Source organism: Quercus robur, chromosome 7, assembly GCF_932294415.1.
Source record: "Quercus robur chromosome 7, dhQueRobu3.1, whole genome shotgun sequence".
In the NCBI taxonomy this organism is placed as follows: Eukaryota; Viridiplantae; Streptophyta; class Magnoliopsida; order Fagales; family Fagaceae; genus Quercus; species Quercus robur.
This window is the reverse complement of record NC_065540.1, coordinates 8699357-8713530: the sequence shown is the minus strand read 5'-3', so window position 1 is coordinate 8713530 and position 14174 is coordinate 8699357. Positions and strand designations below refer to the sequence as shown.

Here is a 14174-nt window from a genome sequence, read left to right as displayed (position 1 = left end):
CCACTTCGGTCCTATTTAGTTCTTTTTATCTACTTTAGTTTAATTTGGTCCACTTCAATCCGATGCATCGTGAAGATTAGTGACTAGTAAGTATATATATAGATCCTACACATAGGGGCTCCTCAAAACATTCCCTTGATGGTTGAGTTTGTCAAGGTGGATCCTTTAATTAAAGAGACTTATGTAAGAAAGAAACTAATAAATGTGGTAGTTTGTTAGTTGTTACATCCAAACAGCAAGATGAAAGAAAAATACAGCAATATGAGGAGAGAGTTGTTGCTAGCACGTTCCCCAACTACCAAACAAATGCAGATAAAAAAAGAAAAATCACTTCCGCCAGCTTATATCTGCTATCAATATAAATTTGTTTCGATGAAATTATAATAAAGACTTCTCATTATTCATAAAAATAAAATAAAATAAAGACTTCTCATTTACTAGCAGAATTTGGTACGGTATTGGGCCCAAAAAACTTATGCTTCACTTAAAAAAAAAAAAAAATCTTCACGGTTCAATATAAGATCCTATTATGAATTATTATTATTTATTAGTTCCACTTATACAAAAAAATCAATTAATATCTTGTCTTGATGATAAATAATACATATTATAAAGTAAATACTAGGATGAAATTCTATCATATCAATAAAAAAATAAAAAAAAAACTATACTATAAACTACGTCAAAAAAAAAAAGTGATCATTGTTTGTCCACATGAAAAATAAAATTATCAATTACAAATGTGAATTATATTTGTAAGGACCGGATTTGAGTTCCTGGTCCAAAAGATGGATGGACTCAGGCTCAACAAGCCCAAAACAATGAATTTGTAGAGAGTGGGTTGGAAAATTGGGCTAAAATGAGTTGGACAACCAATAAAGTAGGCTCCAATGACAAGAACAGGAAGATATATGGATTTAAAGTAAAGAAAATCGTCCTTAGCAAGGTCTGAGGAGATTAGTTCTTATATATTTCTCACAAGTTTGGTTACAATTTTGGTTCTTGATTGCTATAGTGTTTCTCTCTCTTTTTCCGATCCCCCTCTCTCATTGCCCCCTTCTTCCTTTATACTTTCTTCTTCTTTAATCCTTACCCTCTATGTGCAGACCAGATGGTTGGTGTTGATTCTTATCCCATCAGCACCTTCTTGAAGTCTTTGCGTAGTAGCTGTAAGGCTGAAAACCACTGTTCAGGTATCACTTCCACATTAATGTGGTTAGAAAGTTAGTTGCAGAGCATTTAATGCGGTGGTAACAGCTTTCCGTTGAGATATTTTATGGCCTCTTTTGTCCTGTTCCTTCTGGATACTTATTCTCATCAGTGGAATCGTTCGAGACGTTGCTCTTAGTGTCAGACCGTACCTTCTGACCTCGGCCTTGCTTGGCCGAGGGAGTATTCGTCCTCGGACTATCTTCTTAGTTGATTGTGATCAGACTTCAACTATCCATTTACCAATATGGACCCTTATAAAGGTGTTTACCCATCTTCGGACTACTTGATGTCCTCGAATTGGGCCCCTAGCCCAATATACTTTACAAATATGTACTTTTGGGCCTACCATCACTACAATATTCATAAATGACGTTTTCTACTAGAATGTACAGACAAAAAATTACTAAAAGTGAAAAGAAACCTAATGTCTTATATAAATGTTAAAGGCTTTTTCTTTTAATATATATATATATATATATATTAAAAATTTCATCTATAAAAAATCTAATTTAAAATGGCTTGTGAAGGATCTTATAAATTATAATACAATGATATTACTTGGTTTCTTTATAAGAAAAATCAAGGTTTGCTCCTCCCCTTGTTGTAGTTATTAAATTATTAAAACGAAAGTGATAAATGGATTAATAGGAGACTATTACTTTTTTTTTTTTAATTTGAAAAAAAAAAAAAGACTTATTGAAATATATTTCTAGATCTGTCTATCTTAAAATGAATAGTTTGTCCAAGTTTCTAAGAGAACCATTAACTAAAATAATTTTCAAAGTTTTCTTGATCACATTTTTACTTTGATTGATCTTATCCCAAATTAATTGAACATTATATAAATATATATATATATATATATTTATATATATATATATATATATAAGTCATTGTCTTGAGGATGCCAATCAAAACCACCATTCCATATATATATATATATATGTCATTGTATTGAGCTTATCATTAAGGATGAGGCCCTTGTTTCCTCTCTGTAATTCGGTCTTTGTTTTGTGAATAAAATTCTTGTTCATCAAAAAAAAAAAAAAAACCCACTATTCCATCCAAAGTGATAAAGTCTACAATCTATATAATCTTATAAAAACTATCATCTATCATTCTCAAGAAAATACAAAAAACAAAGAGGATGGGACCTTCTCAATTAAAAAACAAAGAGCAAATACATAAATTTTGTATTATATCAAGATTCATATCAATGAGGATGGAACTTCTCAATTAAAGTTGCCCAAAATATCAAAACCAAAACCAAGTGAAAGAGGAAAAGAAAACTTTTCCCCAGCTGATTTAAATTTTCATCCAACCATCCATTCCTCTCAGTTTCTCCTAATATCTAACATGTACCTTTCAGCCACAGACTCTTTCCGATCCTCTTAAAACTTCCACCACACATAGCCAAACCAGTTTTACCTTCACAACCATAATCTTAAAAAACCAAAATCCACAATGGGAACCAATTCTGTAGAAGGAGAAGCCAATCACATAGTGAGTATTTGCGAGATCAACAAGGATCACCTATATTCGATGCACGAGACGATCAGCCAAACTCCAAAGTTACTAAGCAAAGCCGCAGGTAAAAGAGCATGTTGCATTTTCAGAGTCCCCAAGAGCCTAATGGACATCAACGACAAGTCGTATCAACCCCAAATCGTTTCCATCGGCCCCTATCATCGTGGCGAGTCTCACCTACAAATGATCGAGGAGCACAAGTGGACGTACCTAGGTTCTTTGCTCTCTAGGAACAAAACTATAGGTTTAACCTTGGAGGACTACTTGAAAAGCATACAACAACTTGAAAAAGAAGCTAGAGAGTGTTATTCAGAGACCATACACCTTAGCCCTGATGAGTTCCTTGAAATGATGGTTGTTTTATATTAGAGTTGTTTCGAAAGGTTAACAATCCGAAACTGTTTGAGCCTGATGACCCTATAGTCACCATGGCTTGGATAATAGCTTTTTTCTATAGGGACTTTCTTCGACTTGAAAATCAGATTCCATTTTTTGTTTTGGAACATTTATTTGAGGTTACAAAAATGCCTAACGAGGAGTCTGGTCCATCTTTGTCCTTGCTTGCTTTGCGATTCTTTAACAACATAATTCAGAGACGCGAAGATATCATAGAGAGTCACAAAGATCTCAAGGGCTTGCATTTGCTTGACTTGGTACGCTCAAGTTTTATCCCACCCCATCAAGAATTGCCAAAGAGGGGCAACATACCAACACATATCATCCACTGTATCTCGAAGCTACGTCGTTCGGGGATTTGTCTCAATCCAGGCAAAGAAGATAGCTTCTTGGTTGTGAAATTCCATCATGGTGTGATCGAGATGCCTACTATAACCATCGACGATTTCATGACATCTTTCTTGGTAAACTGCGTGGCATTCGAGCAATGTCACAATAGTTCCTCTAAGCACCTTACTACTTACTCTACATTTTTGGATTGCCTTGTCAACACAGCTAAGGACGTGGAGTACCTTAGTGATTGCAACATAATCGAGAATTACTTTGGGACCGAGGCCGAGGTTGCTCGGGTCATCAACAATTTGGGTAAGGATGTGGCGTTTGATATTGATTTGTGTTATTTGTCGAAGTTGTTCAATGATGTTCATGACTATTATCAGAATAGTTGGCATGTACAGTGGGCAGGCTTCAAGAATAGGTATTTTGACACCCCTTGGTCGTTTATTTCTGCATTGGCTGCCTTTGTGCTCTTGCTTCTTACACTTACACAGACTTTTTACACATTCTTAGACTATGTGAATCCTCCTAATTAAGAAATGTTAATGAGCGTCCTTTTCTCTCCACACATTGATTAAACCATGTTTAATTATAGTCACGATCATACTTTTAAGAGGATCATGGATTTGTAATTGTGTGAAAATTTTTGTAATTTGTTGTGTAACTTTTGAGTTCTTGTAATAGACCCATCTTGCCTCAAGGGTTAGCTCTGTGCTTGCGAGGCCAACATGAAGTGAGAATGTGAGACAGACCGTATAAAAAATGCTAATTTGTGTGTATATGTCATATACTCTTAAGGATGTTACTCGCACTATGATCAATTCTATGATATCCCAATCCCACGCATGCATTAGAGAAAGTAGGTTTAATAGTTAAAAGATGTTATTTCTTATACTAGCATCGTGAATCATAAATTATGGGCTAAATAAATGTTGTACACATTTACAAAAGGTTGTGTGACTGGCTAAGTTGTGTGAACTAAAAGTCTCAAATAAGAAAACAAACCCTAAAATTGGAATGCATGCGAAAAATAAAATGGGAAAGTGCCTTGTTTGAAGAAAAATAATGGTTGCTTATCAACTGAACAGTGGCGATTAACAGTTGAACCAAGCGAACTTAACGATGGGCTGCTTAAAATCTAGTGAAGGGCAACGGAAAAGTAGCTTTAATACCATGTCAAAATAAATGAAAGATGTAGAGAGAGGAGATATTGAGAGTTTAAGTAAGGAGATTTACATGATTCAGTCTCATGGCATATGTTTAAAAGAGAAAGCCCTTAGTGACTATATCTTTGCGATTTTATAATTGTACTCCGTTCGTTTTGTTGGCCAGTTTAGAAAATTGAACTATTTAAGGGGGCATCATATAATATATTGTCTTTCAAATAAGAAGGTACAAAGTTTCCAAAATTACCATATTTAATTTAATCTATAATATAAGAGAGGTATTGAATTTTTTTTAATAAATTAAAAGGTAATAATAAAAGAGAGGTATTTTATTTTTTAATAAATTAAAAGGTAAGTTAATAAATTAATAAATATTATATATATTGACTTTTTAAAGAGAACCATAAGACCAATTCTGGCAACAAACTTGGTTGTAACCTAAGACTATAACATTACTCAATATTTCTTTATTGGATGTGAATTTTGACAAATTCATTAATAAATTACATTTTTTTTTTATATCCTGCATACTTGCAAAATTTCTAGAAAATAACAAATATTAATAAATATTATTATTATTTTTTTAATTTTTACAGTGAAGATATAGGTATATTGATCATAGAAAAAAAAAAAAAAACGAGTAAAATTGGGTAGATACAAAGCACACTAAAATAATGAATCAAACTAACTATAATGTTTGTCTGTAAAGAGTAAACACGAAAATAAACACAAAGCACACTCAGAAAAGTGATAACTCAAGTCTTTGAAAAATGATAACACAAATGAGCATACTTAAATTAGGGGTCCATCTTTGAAAAGTGATAAATCAAGTCTTTGACCCAACAAATCAAATCAAAAAATTAGGGTTTCATCTTTGAATCCAATCTCTTGGTCAGTTTTGGTCCCTAATCTTTAAGTTTTAAATCATTTGAACAAGATGAAAAGGAAGCCGAAACTGAGACTAGGAAAAAGAGGGATGAAAAAGGAAGAAAATTTACCTGATCTGAGACTAGGAAGCTGAGACTGAGAGGCTGAGAAGACCCATGGTGGAAAGAAAGTGAGGTGGTGGTGTCAAGTGTGGTGTGGGGCAACAGTAGCAGAAACCAGCAACTAGGGTTTGGTTTGTTGGAGAGAAGAAAGATTTTGATGTAAAGGACTTGTTTGTTTCAAAATAAAACAGAAAGATTTTGAAATCAACCCTTGAGACTAAAGAGACTAGAGAGTAGAGAGAATGAAGAGAAGGCTGATTTATGAGAGAGAGAAATGAGGGTTGAGGCCTTGAGGCTGAGGGTAACTGGCTAAGTCTAAGGAGTAAGGAGTAAGCCATGGGCATGGGGAAGTGGAACTCTGATTTTGATTTGAAATTTAGCTGTTTTGAATCTTCTGTTGAGTTTTGGTTGATTTTATTTTGTGTAATTGTGTAAGTTTAGTGCTTTAGTCCAATCACTTTTAGCAACTCAGTGCTTTTGATTTGAAACTTAGCGTGTAACACCAAACAACTTAGTGCTTTAGTCCAATCCCTCTTGTCTCTATTCATGTTCTCCCAGAAATAATCGAAGTTTTTATTTTTAAATGTGAAACCATTGGTCGGATAAGGTAATACAAGTTTTTAATTCCTTAACCTGCTATTTGACCCGAATCATCGGTTTTTGTAAGATACAGACCATGTGTTTCGAGTCTGTATGTTTTTAGACTTCTTAAAACACAATTGGATTAATCTAGTTAATTAGCCAAATGATTACTTAGTCCAAATTTCTGATCTAGGTTAACACACAATCATATAATTATATCAATGTAAAGTGCGGAATATAAAAAACACAAAGATATGATGACCCAGGAAATCACATTGGTAAAAACTTGGGGAGGATTTAACCTAACTATTTTCAAGGTAAACTTGAATCCACTATGAAAGAATCGAAATTTTACAATAGCGACTTAGACCACTAACATCCTATTGCTATCCACCAGTAAAAAACTTACTAACATAATCACGTGATAGCTCCGAGACCATGAACTCCTTCTTTCTTGGATTCTCCAGCAAGTACAAGCACTCCTGCTTGTGTATCTTTAAGCTTTTATTGCAGCAATTGAATGATCATCAAGTTCTCAATGAAATCTCCTTTTTGATAATCCTAAGCATGTGTGAAGGCAACCACCTCTCAGATCTCACAAGAGATTCACACACACAGCAAAATAGAGCAACCAAGTCCTTAGAGAGCTTTTGGGTACAAAACCCTGAATATAGAAGAGGCACACTCTTCTCTCTCTCTAAAAACCTTATAAAAACGTGTTTAGGGTTTCCTATATATACTAGGAGCAAAACACTTAACCCTACATATCATATGGGCTTAGGACTGAGTTGGAAATTTTGCAGAAAAAACATTCTGCCTGACTTTCGATCAGTCGAGTCTAATTCTCGATCAATCGAGCCAGACCAAATTGCACAATGAATTCTACAGCAGCTTGATTCCAACTTTACATAAAACACATACTTTGAGCAAGTCTAAAACAAGACTAAAAACCTGTTTTGATAATGGTTTGCCAACAATACAAATTAGAGTTCTAATACATTAGTTCCTAAGTACTTAGAACCTAACAAACTCCTCTTTTGGCAATCCGTGACAAAACACAAACACAATGCTCAAAGTTACAAGTAAAAGCCCTTTACAAAAATAATGCCCATTACAAAATAATCCAACCTAACTACTATCCATCTGTTGCAAGGGTAGACAGCAGCATGATTGAATCAACCTGTATATTTCCTGAAACACTTAACAAACGCATAACTGCATGTGTGGAAAATACAAGTAAAACAAAAATAAATTCTTAACTTCACAAAACACAAAACAAAGACATATATCATGAATAACTCATAAATATAAATCAATGAGCAGTGAAACAAGAAACATAGATAACAATGTATCTCCCCCTAACATAACAAATAGGATTCCCACATATCAACTATTTCTCCCCCTTTTTTGTCACGTATTGACAAAGACTACCTAATCAGAAGATAGACAGAAAACATACGCAACAGAGTAAGAGAAAATAGAGAAAGAAGGGAACACAAAACAATTCAACTCTATAGGAAATAGAGACAACTCCCCCTATGAAGAACAAAGGTTAAAAACAAGCTTCTCCTCTTATAAAAATAGGAAAAACAAAACAAGTTTTGGGAAAAACAGTTTTGAGGAAAATTTTGGAGGTGGGGAAAATAAAGACACACAAACCAAACTTAAAAACTAAGTTGAGGATACACATAAAAAAATATTCTCTTTTTCAATAAATGCAAACTTGACACTATGTGGCCCATAAACAGTTGCATGAGTAGAGAAAATATTTACACATTGATTATCCATCATATCTCTTAAGAAAAATATTTTTTGCAATGCACACATAAAAATAGCATATACTAAAATGTACAAAGGACTCAAAAATTAATCAATCAATTTTTAAATCAAGTTGAGTACCTAATTTAGCAAAGTGTATGCATGGTATGTGTGAAAACAATGAGAGATATGACTGCAAAACTGCAAGATGGATATAGAAAACAATGCAATGCATGTGAATCCTAAACATAAATGATGCAAAAAAATAGATTGGTCAAATATTTAAAAACTGAAAATTTTTCAGTTTTGATCGATCGAGCATCGATCGAATACCAATCGAGCCAAGTAGATTCTAACCAAAAATTGTTATTGCAATTTCGATCGGTTGAGAGACAGTTTCGATCGATTGAAAATCTGGAAAAATCAATTTTTTGAAAAACAGAGCATTTTAATGCAGAAATTCCTCAAAGCATAATGTTTTATGAATAAAATGCATGAGTATGAGATGAAAAGTTTTTCAAAAACCCTTGAATTTAACCCAAATCTTCCAAAAACAAGTTTTTCAACCAATTTGTCCTCAAATCTCAAACTTTAAACACATTTTGCATCAAAATCAAGGAATTTTCAATCTTGGATGGCCAAAACAAAATCACTCACAATAACATATACCAAGTTTAGCAAAGAGTAACTTGTGTAGTGTGTGCAACTAGCAAAATCTTGAAATACATGTGAGGTGATATGTAAATAGAAATCAATCACAATTTCTACAAAATTCATCACATAAATTTGAAAGAGACTATCACCTAAAGAGTTACATCATATAATTCCCACATCTCCTAAAAAACAAGCTTGCAATCATGTAAGTTTCTTGATTTGCCTCATATTGTACACACTAATTTTTATTTGACCAGAAACTTATTAAAATAGCCAGGATAATATACACACCAATTTTATTTGTTTGATTTAACATTAATTTCAATAATGTACACACCAATTTTAACATTTAAACCGAGGCTACACCTTATATTCTTTTTGTGCATATGCTACACTTTCTCGGGTACAAAATCTTATAATATGCACTAAGGTGTTCATGATTGGCTAGTAAACAGTAATGAGATGGTTATTTATGCCTTTCTCAAAAGGTTCAAATCCGACAGTCAAAGACATATGACTTCAAGATCAAGACAAAGTGATCAAAAACTATAAACATCTCCCACACAATATGCACTACAAAGCTCAAACTAGTAAAGTGTAATAAAAGAAGATCATCCAAGCTAAACAAAGTACATAAACATGTTATGTAAAGATAATATGGCCAATCCTTGATTATAAATCCAAGATGTGAAATACAAAACACAAAAATCTTTTTGGTAAAAAAAATTATGACCAAAAACAAAAAGCACACATTATGCTAAATGAACAATGCAAATGCAATGCATGACAGTGCTTAACTAAGCTATAGAGGGTACACAAACAAGAAATATCAATTTCTTAATTAACCCTTGAGTATATGTACAAATTAGTACATACTCACACAAAATCAGAAATAACTTAGCAATTATATAACACATACTATTTAAGTTTCTCCACAAAGTCAAGCATGTTCTAAATCAAGAGAGAGATATCATAATTTATGTAATCCTCAAAAAACAAATAAAACAAGACACAAAATAAAACATTTTTGTCTTTTTGAAAATTTTCAATGTTTTTGGATTTAAAAATAAAAAAAAATAAAAAACAACCTAAAAAACAAAACAACCAAAAACAAAAACAAAACACGTCCACAAACAATTGAAAGAATTAAATCAGGGACAAGTAAAACAATACTCACCTTAGAGAATCTTTTCTCACCCATATAACACAAGTTTTTGGCTTTGTAGGTGAAAATCCATGAGAAGCAGAGTGTCTTTGAGGGATTACACCAATTTTCTGAGAAAGACTAAAATCCTGCAAATTCCTTTCACAAGCCAACAAGCTTACATTTTTCAAAAGAATATGAAACAATTTATATGGACTTATGGCAGGAGAAATATCATCACAAATCCTAGACTGAAATACAGAATGCTTAAATTTCAATTTATGATAATTAGGACAAATGTGACTGAAGACACCACAAAAGTGACAAATAGGAACAAATTTAGGAACATCAGTATTCCTAATAACAAATCTAGTCTCAGATTTTGGTTTTTGCCTCAACAAAGAACAATTTGGTCTAATATGACCAACAATACCACAAAGGTGATAGGTAGGTACAAAAACGGATTTATTATGCTCTCTAACAGTAGGTTTAGACTTAGGTTTAGAAACTTTAGTGTCTACATCGGAACTTTTACTTTTGTCTAACCTAGCAAAATAAGCATTTTCTCTATTATTCCTCTTGAAAGGAGGGATATAAACTTTCTCAGTTTTAGGCTTAAGAGAAACAGAAACACTTCTGGTATCAACAGCAGGCTTGGTACTAGTCAAATTTTCAATTTTAGCTTTAGATTCAACTAACTCTTGTTCCAAGCTTTTCATCTTCTCATCTTGAGAGGAAATTTGATTTCTCAAAAATTCATTCTTTTTATTAGATTCATCTAATCTAACAACCAATTCCTCTTTTTCAAGATTAGCCAATTTTAACTCTTCATTGAATCTCTTAGCAATTTTCATAAATTTCAATAATTCTTTATGGAGAGTTTCACAGGCATCAATAAGATCAACAGAAACATGAGCAGAAATATGATTAGAAAGACACTTCAAATTATCTATGACAATAGGGGTCAAGGATCAGCTCTTAGATCAAAAGATCTACAACAAAAGAGCTAACCTGCTCTGACACCACTTGTATGTTTTTAGACCCCTTAAAACACAATTGGATTAACCTAGTTAATTAGCCAAGTGATTACTTAGTCCAAATTTCAGATCTAGGTTAACACACAATCATATAATCATATCAATGTAAAGTGCAGAATATAAAGAATACAAAGATATGATAACCTAGGAAACCACACCGGTAAAAACCTGGAGAGGATTTAACCTAACTATCCTCAAGGTAAACTTGAATTCACTATGAAAGAATCGAAGTTTTACAATAGCGACTTAGACTACCAACATCCTATTACTACCCACCAGTAGAAAACTTACTGACACGACCACGTGACAGCTCCGAGACCACAGACTCCTTCTTTCTTGGATTCTCCAGCAAGTACAAGCACTCTTACTTGTGTATCTTTAAGCTTTTATTGCAGCAACCGAATGATCATCAAGTTCTCAATGAAATCTCCTTCTTGATAATTCTAAGCATGTGTGAAGGCAACCATCTCTCAGATCTCACAAGAGATTCACACACACAGCAAAATAGAGCAGCTAAGTCCTTAGAGAGCTTTTGGGTACAAAACCATGAATATCTAAGAGGCACACTCTTCTCTCTCTAAAAACCTTATAAAAACGTGTTTAGGGTTTCCTATATACTAGGAGTAAAACACTTAACCCTACACATCATATGGACTTAGGGCTGAGTTGGAAATTCTGCAGAAAAAACATTTTACCCGACTTTCGATCGGTCGAGTCTGATTCTCGATCGATCGAGCCAGATCGAATTGCACAATGAATTTTGGAGCAGCTTGATTCCAACTTTACATAAAACACATACTTTGAGCAAGTCTAAAACAAGACTAAAAACCTGTTTTGATCATGGTTTGCCAACAATACAAATTAGAGTTCTAATACATTAGTTCCTAAGTACTCAGAATCTAACAGAGTCCACCCGCTAGGTTTTGGGTCGGTCGGACTTGGTTGGTTTGGGCAGGTTAGTGAACTACTGGACAACCTTAAGCACAACCAATGGGAGGGAAGGATTTCATACCTCTGACTAAAGGGGTCACTATCTCCATTTTGTGAGTGCTGGGTGTCCATGTCAGGTGCAAATCTCACTTTCCCCAAGGTGTTCACACCGTTGGCATGGACTAGAGGCCCTTTATCCCAGCCGACTTTCCTTTTCCTTACTCACAGCTATTCTATGTGTAGGGTCCGGATCTAGCCATGTTAGCATTCTCCCATGCCTTGGCTGGTGTACTATACAATATATATATATATATATATATCTCTATATTCCTATTACAAAATAATCATTTTGACTTAAATAAGATAATTGGTAACTTTGTCTTAAATTAGAAACATTTTAACGAATAACAAAACTTTTCTTTATAAACTTCTTCTCATAAAATATTATAACTTTCATAGTCACAAAACTTAACGTTTCATAAAAAAACGGATATCTAATAACTTTTTAACATAAGCTTTCATCAGAAGTTTTATTTTTATAAAACACTAAAACCTTTTTTTTAGATACTTTATCTTTAAAGCACAATAGAACTTCATAAAATTTTATCTTTAAAGAATAACTTTCTTTTCATGAGAGCTTTTAACTTTTCATAATGCACTCCAACAAAAATCATTTTCTCATGATCATAATATAATATAATTGTTCATAAATTACATTTTGGTTAGTCCATATATGATAAGTCTGTACAGAATTGGGAGGCTTCTAGCACCACTGTGCTAGACATCCAGCATTCCCCATAATGCCAGGGATTCTTAGGATCATATCATAACACAGATCATCAACCATGGGGGTCGATTGGCATCCTTCATAAGTTGGCTGTTCCTAACAAGGGCGGGTACAGCAGAGTGTTCACCACTTTTAATGACTAATCAGATAACATTTTCCATGGAAAGCCATCAATTTAACCCCTATTGGCTGAGTTCAGATCACTAGAGGACATAACCCGAAAACATTGAGGACATAACCCGAAAACATTTCAGACTTATACATCATACCAAAATTCATAGTTTGCATAACATTTCATAATAATAGCATTTCCATTATTTTCTTTGGACATCATGTTCATGGAATGAGTAATAGCATCAATATGCTTAAATCATATATATAAGGTTTTAAAAGCTCATGAACATATCTTTGTCTGAAACATGATTACATGTCATATCTTTAGTAAAAAACCTTTTAATGCATAATACACTTTAAAATAACCTCAGAACTTACCAAATACTCATATAACTTATCCCTTACCTAAAAGCAGAGGAATCGAGAGTCTAAAGTCAAAGGAGCTCAAACTTGGATGCTGGTAACACCTATACCAAATATCAAAACTTATTATTATCAATTCTACCTTCGCATAAACTTATAGATACATCTCGAAAACCTAGCTCTCAAAATCAAAGAAATCCTAATCCCACCTCAAAGAGGTTCCCAAAACACAACGTGCATACATCTAATAGCATGAGCCACATAACCAAAGAGAAACCATCACGTTCATGTTCGTATTCACTTCATGTCACAAATGGAACCAAACTAAATTCTAAACAAGCTTGAAATGGGGAAGCAATAATGCATGTATTGGAAATTACTTTCTTAGATTCAAAACCTCACTAAGTTATCACATTCAAGCTTAATGAGAGGGTTTAAGAGTCCATTAGGTTTTACAGCGTGTTAAATAAAATGAAATCTTTGTAAATTACACCAAAAAAGACGTTTTGTCAATGCCCAAATGGCTTAGCTGTAATGGGCCTTTTACTTCAAATAACAATGCAAATAGTTTGCCTTTTTTTTTATTGATGTAATACTATGGTACAAATAATAGATATAAGTAAACATTTCCTAAATAAGGGTCAATAAGAGCGAAGACTTGCTGTATTCCCATGCAGGAAGCCATCCTAAACATGGTAATAACATAATGATGGTAGAACTTAGTCTACTAATTCATAAGAGTTATATTTCATTTGAAGACAAATCTTCATAGATTAGTTAGTAGACATGCATATATCTTTCTTTTACCTTGTACAATATAACATTATGATATTCCTAAATAACACATCACCAGATTAATACTATACATATAATGAACCACTAATGAAACATCTCTAACCAATAAATAAAAATTTTCATATTTAGGCTTGAACTTATCAGAATGGAAAGAATAAGGCACTGAGACATTCATTTTCACTCAAAACACTAAATTAACCACAATAGTTTTAATCTTTTCCAACATGGATTCTAACAACATCACAAAAGACACAAAAGCCACTAAAGTACATTTCACATACAGATTTTAAAGATATTAATATCTAAACTTCTTTTAGAAATAATTCTAAGCCAATAACAATAATTCAAAATCCCCATAGTTTTCAGTTTTGATTAAAAAAAAAA

The 14174-nt window shown here is 33.1% G+C and overlaps 1 pseudogene; it reads left to right on the top strand.

Annotated features, from left to right (window-relative positions):
• The first annotated feature begins 2661 nt into the window (after positions 1–2661).
• Positions 2662–14174, top strand: part of LOC126692065 (UPF0481 protein At3g47200-like) — an 81692-nt pseudogene continuing 70179 nt past the window's right edge.